The sequence below is a fragment of the Amphimedon queenslandica genome, unplaced genomic scaffold (genome assembly GCF_000090795.2).
Source record: "Amphimedon queenslandica unplaced genomic scaffold, v1.1 AMPQUscaffold_13163, whole genome shotgun sequence".
Taxonomy (NCBI): domain Eukaryota; kingdom Metazoa; phylum Porifera; class Demospongiae; order Haplosclerida; family Niphatidae; genus Amphimedon; species Amphimedon queenslandica.
The window spans coordinates 93,549-105,782 of record NW_003546601.1 but is presented as its reverse complement, the minus strand read 5'-3'; the positions used below and the strand labels follow the sequence as shown (position 1 = coordinate 105,782).

At 34.3% G+C, this 12,234-nt stretch overlaps 2 long non-coding RNA genes across 3 annotated transcripts; both read right to left on the bottom strand.

Moving 5' to 3' along the window:
- Window positions 1-6: 6 nt before the first annotated feature.
- On the bottom strand, window positions 7-1,358 carry LOC109584811 (uncharacterized). The gene is made up of 3 exons (XR_002186189.1): window positions 1,085-1,358; window positions 384-621; window positions 7-59 (listed from the first exon to the last, which is right to left on the bottom strand). It is a non-coding gene; the product is annotated as an uncharacterized LOC109584811 (long non-coding RNA).
- Window positions 1,359-1,520: 162 nt separating this feature from the next.
- On the bottom strand, window positions 1,521-11,438 carry LOC109584810 (uncharacterized). 2 transcript variants are annotated; one of them, XR_002186188.1, is made up of 6 exons: window positions 11,340-11,438; window positions 10,919-11,182; window positions 9,954-10,037; window positions 9,717-9,880; window positions 1,616-1,784; window positions 1,521-1,542 (listed from the first exon to the last, which is right to left on the bottom strand). It is a non-coding gene; the product is annotated as an uncharacterized LOC109584810 (long non-coding RNA). The 2 variants fall into 2 exon arrangements; XR_002186187.1 differs by lacking the exon at window positions 11,340-11,438 and having other exon boundaries at window positions 10,919-11,192.
- Window positions 11,439-12,234: the final 796 nt, after the last annotated feature.

The window sequence follows — 12,234 nt, the reverse complement described above, 5'->3', positions numbered from 1 at the left end:
ACAGTATTCCAGTGGATGAATGGCAGCAATGATCATAGCATTAGAGACACTGTAGACCACTGGATAATAATGAAGTTAAGGATCATAATAGTACATTATTAATGATTAATGTACATGTAGTACATGTAGTCATGTACAAAGCTCAGGGAGAGAAATAAAGAGAAGAAAAAAAGGATAGAGAAAGAAAGAAGTACGTGTGTATAAACATTGGGTATTTTTCAGAGTTTGGCCTTTGCCCATAACTTAAAAACTTTAAGTCGGAATCAGCTCAAACTTTCTACACTGCATAAAACATTATGTATTAGAAAATGTAATAAAAATTTGGAGCCAATTTTGGAAAAGCCTAATGCTAAGAAATGTGCATGGGGCATTAATTAGGATACACACAATCCCGTCCTCAGTGAGAGTGAATAGCAGCAGTCAATTAAAAATAATGTCTTTCAACTTCCCAACATATTGTGGAAGAGTATCATCATACTGGAACGACTCCATGAAGACTAAAGAGAGGGCCATTAGATTGTTGCTGGGATGAGGAGGAGGTGTTTAAAGAACTGTCATTAGCTAGTCAAATGACGTCTCCTTTATGAGAACCAAGTACTGTTAGTGTATCAAGACTGGAGCCTATTGAGAGGAGAAAGGAGAATAATTAATAACTATTAATAACAAAATTTGTATTTATGGAGAGGAACTTGAAAAATTCGTAAAAAAATCCAAATTTAATCGGTATTAGCTCAAACTTTCTATATCATATAAGAACACGTATATGCATGAGAATAAAATTATTAAAATGCTGAAATCTCTCCTTTTAATTATGACTAATAGAACAGGGACTTTGGCATAGGCGGCAGCAGGCCTAGGCATTGGGGGTCATTGCCTAGGTTAAAAATTAGACCGGAAGTAGAAACAATGCTATTTAACCCTTTTACCACACCCCTTTAATTAGAAATGCCTAGGCTGAGTTGGACTTCTGCAGCCGCCAAAGGACTTTGGCCACATCGGAACATTGATTTATGATTGGAATCAGTTCAGACTTTCTGTGCAACATAAGTACATGTGAAGCTGGTAATACTATTCCCTCTCTAACCTTCTCTCAGAGGACAACACCACAAGAAATTCCACACGTCCACTTAGCCTGAGGTAAGCATGGAATCCATTATCCTCTGGAACAACTCTCTGACTCACTAGGAGCAACTAAACACGATCAGCCTATCAGCCAAGCAGAAGCTCCCTTATCTTGTATCGACCATAGGAAACCCAGGAGTACCCATTCTAGTTCACATAATGATCATGATGACTCCACGTGGTTTTAAGGCAGGGCAACTACACCCACACCACGCCCTTGAGATTGATGCAATAAAAATTACAGAAACTTTAATTATTATCATTAATTTTTATTAAAAAAGTTAAAAATAATATTATGCTTGTAAAATCCCGGAAAATAAAAATAATATTAATTCCAATTTATCCAATTTAAAATTAGTCTTTCTTTAAAAAACCATATTTTGGAGATTGAATAATAGCTTGTTTCTTCTTTATTGATATCTACAAAAATAAAAATAAATTATGCATGAAAGTATTTTTAAAATTATAATGAACAAGTTCATCTACAACTAACCTGAGTATCAGGTGATCTTTGAAACCTATACTTCCTCAATATACTCACTAATCATGCTTTAGTAGTTGATACAGCATTCATTACTGGGTTTGCTGCTTATTGACAAATAAGTTTGAAGCATCTTTCAATTTCTTTTTTTGAACATGATGACGTGACACAGCACATATTTCTGTGTAGAAATAAAAACAGTTCAATGAATGAATAAATGAAAGAGACAGAGACAAAACTCAGTCTTAAATAGTCACAATAAAACATAATGCAACTTTGTGGTTACTTATATCTGCAAGCAAATTCATGCAAAGAGTTGCGTATATGCATTCATTATTGTAAAAACACAAAATATAGTTTATTGGGTAAAATGGTCAAATATTAGGCAGAATCACTTTTTACTAGTAATGCATTGTAATGTAGATCCACATAATCATATAATGTATGCATACAAGTATGCTTATACAACCTATATTCAAATGCATATACAGCAAATGTAGTTTTATAGTTTGTAGAAAAATGGTTGCTATACATGCAAAAAGGCATTTTCTATGCTAACACAACTATAAATTTGGTGGAGGACTGATTGGTGAAATGATCTTCATTTGGTAGGCAAATTTGCACTTGTACATGCCACTGTGACCATTGGTTAACACAATTTTGCAAGATATGATTAACAATTAACATCATAACTTGTTCTAGCAAACCACTGACACTGACAGTAACACTTATAACAACCCAATGATTATAACTTCATGTCATGAGTTAACACCTATTGTGCAATACATTACTGACATCACAAGAGTACTGCAATATAAAGATTAGGTTCCTTATTCAAGGACACAGTGTCACCAATCAACAAGTTACCAACAAATAATCTACCAACTGATCAGAAACTGTAACTCATTCAACCACTAGTCTATAGTAACACACTATTGATGGATTCTCTCCCAGTTCCTCTTCTGATCCAGTGTCTCCTGTATTTAATAGGTAACTTGTTTGATGATGATGATAAACCTATTCCCGGACTAGCATTACTACCTCATTCTATTCGTATCAAACTCCTCCTCCTTCTACCAGCAGTAGATGTACATAAGTTGGAAGGTACATCAGTTACTGCTGATATATTAATGGATGAGATATGGGAGACACTCTACAAGGAAAGGACCTGTAAGGATTGTTGGTCACCATGTGTAGATGAGTACATTCCTTTGCTTTCGTGGAAAGATTTATACTTCAGTTACATATTTACATGTCATTATACTACATTTTATGAAGCTAACAAAGAATTGTCTGTATACTTTACTCATGTTGAGGAATCAGTATATGATGAATCAAGATGGCAACCTTTCATAATGTTGTTTGGTGGCAATGCTTCGGTCGAGTAACTACAATAAAATTCCAAAGTAAAGTATTAACACAATGTAATTGTTGGAATTCACATGATTATTTCTCTTATTTCTCGGATTTAGCTGTCACTATGATTGACTTACATATTCCTCTTAAGTTACTTACTGATAGAGCACTACCCAATTTCTATGATTTGGCATTTTTTAATTGTGACATTGCAGCTAAGTTAGCAGCATCTGTTGAGTGCATCATGTGTAATGAATATGAACCTTTATTAGTGGACTATCTTCAACAGCAATGTGACCTTAAGATATTAAAAGTGGATTACCATGATAGTGAAAATACTGAAAAGTTTCAAGAAGTTATACAACGACATATAAATTTAGAAGTGGTCTCAATTATGTCTGAAACTTATGAAAATGACTTTATTCAATGTTTATCAAAACTAATGTATCGACCATGTTTCAAGCAATTGCATATCAAAGTCGGTACATCATTCACTTCCTTTAAAGGTGTCCATTCCTTACTGTCTGCATTCTTTCTCTCTCCTTATCCTCTCACACTTAGATTGGTTAAGGTTACATTTGATTCTAGTGATCCTCTAGCTATCAACACTGAACAAAATTAAAATCACTTGATGTAGCTCGTGTGTATTTATATACAAGTGTAAGTGATGCCTCTCATATTCTTGAGTCTAATTTTCTTCCTCAGTACATTGCATTGAAATCATTGAAGATTAGAAGCAATGATGCACTCTGTTTATTTTCTAAAGTGAAATCAATCAAAGTAGACGAGATCACTATTGATATTGATACTGATACTAACACTAATAGTTTAAGATCATTGCTCAGTATTGTGTCAGCAAATGATATGACTGTTTCTATTAATGAAATAGATCTACTAAAAATAGTCATAGAATTTGGTCAGTCAATTCTCCTGGAGATAATTTTTAATTCACTGTCACCAACTAAACCACCTTATCTTCAATTGATAGTTAACAATGGATGTTGTAATGGATATTTATCAATGGTAATGTGTGATACTTGGAAGAGACGTGGTGCCATCAAACTGAAAAAAGCTATTATGGTTGATCGGTGTAATGGTCAGGAAATAAAGCATCTTGAGGAGATGATGTGAAACACATACATTGACATTATTTGTGAACCTCTTTGGACTGTTCAATTCAAATACTTATCAAAACTAATATCTAGCTAATAACTTAATATTAGAATAAAGTTGTGTTTTCATTTATTCATTTTTTTATTGTGATAAATTAACAAGTAAAGAAACAGGAGGGAAAATAAACTTGACACTATCAGATACAATGAGATCTCCCGTTTAGATTTAAATGCATGTTCTAATTTAAGCAGATATAATAAAATTGAAGTGACTATGAATTGAATGCATCATCAATAATATGTTAATTAAAATTAATGCTAAAAATTAGTAGTTGTGTAATGGACAATATAAAACAAAATCTGCCTGAATGGTACATTATTTAGTGGGTTGTTGTACAGTTATTGGCTTATTGATATTCGTCCTATATAACATTACATTGACACTGAAGTTGAATCGGTTAAGGTTGGTTCACAATATTATGCTAGTCCTGACGTTACGTTGATGCTGGAATCGAATCTGGATCGATTACAGCAGAAAGCATACATCAAAAGTACTTATGCATGTAATGGACTAAATAAAATCTGTTTGGATTGCACATTAGTGGGTTGTTGTCATTAGTTATTGCCATTATGTCATTTATTAATTGTGAGTATGGCTTGACCTTATCTATTTTGTGTAAAGATGGATTTACAATTCAACTTCAATTCACTTACTGAATTCAACTTCAGTGGCATTGTAATGTTAGGACTAGTACAGTACTAGTCCTAAAATTACATTGCCACTGAAGTTGAATTCAGTTATACTCTTAAAGCATGTGTCAAAAGGTCAAACCACTCCACGAGTTTCTTAATCAGCAATTTATTTAATTTCTTAATTTCAAGTGATTATAGGCACACTAACACTTTAAACAGGTGTTACCTCCTTTGTCCCATTACTCATTGTTACATGTACCACTAGAGATCAGTTGGAAGAAGCTTGAGACTGTACAGTAGTGTAGGTTATCAGAGGAGGGGAGGAGGAGGAAAGGAAGAGGAGGAGCTGAGGGAGGTACTTATAGCTAGTGATTTGAAGAGTAAGAATACATAAAGTACTCATTTAGGATGATTAAGTTATTTTCTGATAGTTATAATGAGGATTTTAAAAACATTAACTTTATTTATATGAAGCTCATATTTGCTGAGGCTGTAGGTGTGCATGCTATGTCTGATTAATTTTTATTTCCTCTGTCTATCACTCCCTCTCTCTTAGTCATGGTGTGTGTGTGTGTGTTTATAGTGCATAAATAATACATTCCTATTCCTAATATGGTAACAATGAATTTCATTACAAGATGTCGTTAGAGGACAAGTGCTGGGAAGTGTTTGAGTATGGATGGTTAAAGGATGGAGATCATCATAATAAAGCTGTTAACATACTACCATTTGTTAAGGAACCAAATAAAATTAAAAGAAGGAATGGGAAAAGGGATAACACTAGTTTACATCATTTGTCTTCAAGGAATGGCTGGTTAGATGTTACAAAGGATCTCATCACTAAATATCACTGTGACCCACAGGAAAGAGATAGTGGAGGTGAGACTTGTCTTCATTATGCTGCAGTAGATAATCATGTTGATGTGATGAGATATCTCATTGATGAGTGTCACTTAGACCCAATGAATACTGATATATTCGGAGATACTGTTCTTCATAGAGCAGCTGCTCATGGATCATTTGATGTCATAAAGTACTTGATCAATCATCATCACTGTGATCCAATGGCTACTAACAATGAGGGTGAGACTGTTCTTCATGTAGCAGCTGCTAAGTACAACACACCTGATGTAATCAAATATCTAATCAATGAGTGTAACTGTGATCCAATGACTATTGACAAGAAGGGGCGGACACCACTTCACTGGGCTGCTTATTGGGGTCATTTTGTAGCTGTTGAATGTTTACTATCAACTGGTAAATGTGATCCATTGGCTAAAGACAATGAGGGGAGAACACCATTACAACTAGCTAAAGAGTCAGCAGGACAGAAAATAAGGACTAATACTCTTCCTATCTTTAAGAAGTTTGGTGATATAGAATCATCTCATCCAATTGATTCTTATGTTAACGTTCTCCTTGTGGGTAATCCTGGAGCTGGTAAAAGTACTCTTAGCCACGTCATCAATGACACAGCTACTGGTTCTATTGTTCTTGGTTCCTTTAGAAATGTTGGAGGGGTGGTGCCCTGTACTGCTGGTATCATTCCTTATAAACTAAAACACAGGAAACTGGGTAACATCATTCTTCATGATTTTGCTGGCCATTCAGAATACTACTCCAGTCACAGTGCTGCATGTCATTGAGAATCTGTTACAAGGTTCTGGTGGTGTGTTCCTCATAGTAGTCAATATATTGGAGAAGGAACCAGTCAAACACCTTCATCAGTGGCTAACAGTTGTCACAAATGAAGCACAGAAAGCTCTTAATCAATGCCATGTTATTGTAATAGTCAGTCATGTGGATCAGATAAGTAATTCTGCGGAAAGGAGAATGAGAAAGGAAGAAATACAGGAGATTATTGTAAGGGAAAGGTGTGACAGTGTCTCCTTAGATTGACGTAAGCTTGGTGGGAGTGGTGTGGATTCCTTCTTTAATAAGTTGTCTAGTGCCTGTGAGTCCATTCGTAGCACAAATGGAAGGAATTTGAGCCTTCATTGTCACATGATGTATGGTCTACTGGAGGAAAGGAAAGAGAATATACTGACCCTCTCTGATGTAATGTCTGCTGGTAAGGACAATGATGATTATTTTATACCATATAAAAGAGAAGACATCTTGGATGTTTTTCATTCATTGTACTCAACTGGTTTGATCAGTGTTCTTAAAAGTGAAGACAAGGTATGGGTTGTTGTGAATAAGGGTATACTACTAACTGAGGTGAATGGGATTCTCTTTGCTCCAGAGACATTCAAACAACACGTTGACATTGCTAGCAATACTGGTATTGTTAGTGTGTCTGGTCTGACTAGACTTTTTCCTGAATATGATCCTAAAATATTGATCTGTTTTCTCAAGAACATGGAACTCTGTCAACAAATGAATCCATCTTTCCTAACAGTGACAAACCTCCATCAGTTAGCAGTGGAAGAGGAGAAGGAGGGAGGGACAGAAAAAAGAGGAGAAACGCTGTTGTTCTTTCCATGTCTTTTGTCTACTGATAGACCTGATGAGATGACTAGTCAACTGTACCAGTTTGGCTGGTGTCTACAGTGTACTAGTAAACATCATTTCTTTCCTCCCCGATATTTTCACGTCCTCTCGTTACGTCTTGCTTACAAAATGGCTCTACCTCAAGAAGATGACAATTTAAATCATTATTGTACATTTTGGAAGAATGGACTTTATTGGTTTAATGGTCATGGTGTAGGATCACTGGTAGAGATTGTGGATGAGAGCCAGTGTGTACTAGTAATGATGTCCTGTGAGAAAGGTTACAGTGACAATATGGTGTCTCTAAGAAGAGATGTGATAGGAGAGGTAATGAGTGTTTATAAAGAATCGTGTCCCAGTCTAGAGGTAAAAGAGTTAGTTATTGATCCTAAAGAACTAGCCTATCCTGTGAATACACCAAAAGAAAGGACAACGTATAGTGTAAAAGCTGTACTCTCAGCAGTAGTTGAACAATGACCATTTCTTGTTACCACTGGTACTAGACGTACAGAATTGAAGGAGATCCTACCTGATGAATCATTATCAGATATTAGTAACCTGTCACTATTAGGAGGATGCGATATTAAGGTAAGAATTAACTCACAAAATGTTTGATACAGTATTACAAGCAATAATATCACATCTTAAAAAGTAAATTTATTTCTTACATTACTGTCTTTGTGTGTTGTCATGTAGCTTTTATTACTAATTCCGTTTGACTCCAATTTATTTTCGGTCAAAATTTGTGACAATCTTAATTTCTTGTCAAAATTAATTTTCTTCAAAAAAATATCCGTCATTTTCTGCTTTTAATTTGCATACTATCCATGTGAAACAAAAATTTCATCAAACAATAATACCTGACAAATTCGACGAAAATTTTACCTACAAAAATTTAGAGCTATACAGTAATTGACGTATACATGTGCATGTAATTTTTTTACTCTACACTACAACTGAAAAACTATATTATTGTACAGGAAGTGATTGAAATAACTGAAGAATTCAACACAGCAACTGCAATTAAGCTAGGTATGTTATAATATGTACTATCACAATTGTCAAGTAGTGGGAGTGTAGACTGTACAGTGTATATACACATTATTAATTATTATTTTTATAGATATTAAAGATCTTGATACTGTAATTGAAGAGCTAACAATACTCAATCATTATGGTTATTCTAACTGGTATGAGTTTGGACTTCATTTAGGATTATATGATCCAACACTAAATGCTATTAAGAAGGATCATGGAGAATGCAAGCCATGTCTGATACAGTGTATGTCTGCCTGGTTAAGAGGAGAAGATAAAGTGAGAGAGAAAGGAGGTCCCAGTTGGTCATCATTAGCTACAGCACTGGATACAATAGAAGAGAAATCTATTGCTAGTTACATTAGAGATAAATATTGTACATCAAACCAGTTGATTGCCTAGTTCTTTTGTTTATTGAAATTATTGTTTTCTATCATCACTTATTCTGTTAAGATGGCTGCCTATAGTATCTTACTTTGCTTATAACTATTACTTATTATCAAATGTGTGATAATGGTGCTTTGACATTTATGCATACATGTACCAGTACACGTAACTACAATATACCATTATTATTATTACTATGTAATCAATGTTGTTGTACAAATGTTATGTAATGATCATTATGCATGTATTATTATTGTTATTCTTATTGTTAATTACATGAATGTGTGTTATCCTTATTGTGGCCATTGTTATTTCTATTTATAAATGGACTGTCAGTATGACATCATATGATGTATCATGATTTTTAGTATAAGTGCATGCTTTTACTGTGTTTGTGGTTCATTCATTTTTCCTTCTTCCTTCTACTTTATTATTCTATTCTCATTTAAAGTCCTCTTTAAGCCTAGCGTAGTTGCCATTCTCACATCACTGAGATACGCGTGCTGTTCTTTCATACACTCAGTTGTGTTTCACTTCTATATCTGCTTACTATTCAATTGAAATCACAGTTCCCAATATTACAAAATGACACATTATTACAAGATGAATGTAAAACATTAAGGGGACAAGCCAAGCAAAGCAATATACATCATTATTACTATTTACGTCTGTCTGTCTGTTGCTAATAAAAAAGTTTGAGTTGATTCCGACAACAAATTTTTGTGCAATGGGCAATTTTTGAATTACTACATCACTACCAAACGTGTACACTAGCATCGTTGCAGCCTTCTGACTTTGAATCAGTATAAGGACGCAAGAATGGCTACTTGGTGCTAATAACCATGCTATGTAAACTTACGCACTGTGGTATCACAGATTATAGGCGGGTTAGACACTCTCCCTAAATAATTATCCACTCTTGATAGTATCAATTACTACAATAGACAATGATATATTATATACTACAATAGCATAGAGACAATCAATGGCATTGTACTATAAATAGTATCAGTGTTACTATAAATAGTATCATTTACCTCTATTCCTAACGAAGAATGACACTATGTCTCAGTTCCAGTCTCCAGTGCATTGAGTGGGAGGGAACATTGATCCAATGAATTAAGAGACACTCCTAGATCAGGAGAGACAGAGATTTTATGAAATGATGACAAAGACAGAGTTTGTAAGAGAGAGGGACCATCTAAACATGAAAAGAATAGGAGCCTTAGGAGGTATTTTAATTTTAATTTTATCATAAAATTGTAAATGCTTACCTGGAGTGTTATAGCTAAACATTCTACAGTATTCCAGTGGATGAATGGCAGCAATAATCATAGCATTAGAGACACTGTAGACCACTGGATAATAATGAAGTTAAGGATGATAATTGTACATTATTAATGATTAATGTACATGTACATGTACATAGCTCAAAGAGAAAAAATAACAAGAAGAAAGGAGAGGATAGAGAAAGAAAGGAGAATCATTATACACATGCATAAGCCTTGGGCATTCTTCAGATTTCGGCCTTTGCTTAAAATGGCTGTAACTCTGAAAATTTAAGTCGGAATCAGCTCAAACTTTCTACACAGCATAAGGACATCAATATGTATCAGAAAATTTAATAAAAACTGAGGGTATTTTTTAGCCATTTTTCGGGAAAAACCATGGGCTATAGCCTTGTTTATTTTTTTAATTTTGGCAAATTTTTAAAAATGGCTGAAACTCTAAAAATTTAAATTGGAATCAGCTCAAACTTTCTACACAGCATAAGGACATTAATACGTATCAGGAAATGTAATAAAAATTGGGGGTGATTTTTAGCCATTTTGAAGAAAAAACCATGGGCTATAGCTTTGGGTATTTTTCAGATTTTAGCGAATTTCTTTAAATGGCCGTAACACAAAAATTTAATTCGTAATCAGCTCAAACTTTCTACACAGCATAAGGACATCAATATGTATCAGAAAATTTAATAAAAATTGAGGGTGATCTTTTAGCCATTTTTTCAAAAAAAAAACCATGGGCTATAGCTTTGTGTGTTTTTTATATTTTGGCAAATTTCTTAAAATGGCTGTAACTCTAAAAATTTAAGTCAGATTCAGCTCAAACTTCCTACACAGCATAAGGACATCAATGTATTAGAAAATGTAATAAAAATTGGGGGGGTGAATTTTTAGCCATTTTTTGAAAAAAAAACCAAGGCTAATGACTGTGCATGGGGCATTAATTAGGATACACACAATCCCATCCTCAGTGAGAGTGAACAGCAGTGGCCATTTAAAAAGGACGTCGTTCAACTTCCCGACATATTGTGGAAGAGTGTCATCATACTGGAAGGACTCCATGTTTGGTTCTATACTGAAGACTGAAGAGAGAGCCAGTGACTGTTGCTAGGAGGAGGAGGAGTGAAGAGTGAGGTGTATTAAAGAACTGTCATTAGCTAGGAGAATGACATCACATCCATGAGAACCAAGTACTGTTAGTGTATCAAGACTGGAGCCTATTGAGAGGAGAATAATTAATAACTAATATAAATCATTGATATTGATGGGGAGGAACTTTAAAAATTTGTAAGGAATCCAAAATTAATTGGAATCAGTTCAAACTTTCTATGCAACATAAGTACATGTCAAGCTGGTAATAACATTCTCTTTAACCTTCTCTCCGAGGACAACACCACAAGAAAGTCCACTGAGGTAGGCATGGGAGCCATTATCCTCTGCAACAACACTAGGAATAACTAAACATGCTCAGCCTATCAGCCAAGCTCCTTTATTTTGTATCCACCATTTGTCAACCCAGGAGTATAGTACCATTCATCATTACTGATGACTCTATGTGGTTTTAAGGCAGGCTCAATCACACCAATACCAAACTGAACTGAACTAACAATGGAAAACCAAGATTAGTACAATACCTTGACTCTAATAATAATGATAATAAAATGAATTAAAATTATTTCTATTCACTAACCATAAAGTCAGTAGTTGATACAGTATTCATTGCTGGGTTTGCTGCTTGACGAATAAGCTTGAAGCATCTTCCTATTTCTTTCTTTGAATGACGTGACACAGCACATATTTCTGTGTAGAAATAAAAACAGTTCAATGAATGAATAAATGAAAGAGACAGAGACAAAACTCTTAAATGGTCACAATAAAACACAATGTAACTTTGTGGTTACTTTAATCTGCAAACAAATTCATGCAAAGAGTTGGGTAGTGTACATTCATTATTGAAAAAATACTAAAATACAGTTAATTGGTTGAAATGACCAAATTTTAGGCAGAGTCACTTTTTACTATTCATGCATTGTAATGTACATCATGTACTCATGCATACAATGTATGTAATGTATGTATACCTGTATGCTTATACACACCTACTGTGATGTGGTTTATTAATACATGTATCACTGGAAATTTTGTGGAGTGAAATGACTCAAATGAGTAGAGGTGGGCGATATAATAACAAAGTAATCATTTATCTGATACCAGGCCTTCAATAAGAACAATGATGTACTCTGTTTATTTTCTAAAGTGAAATCAATCA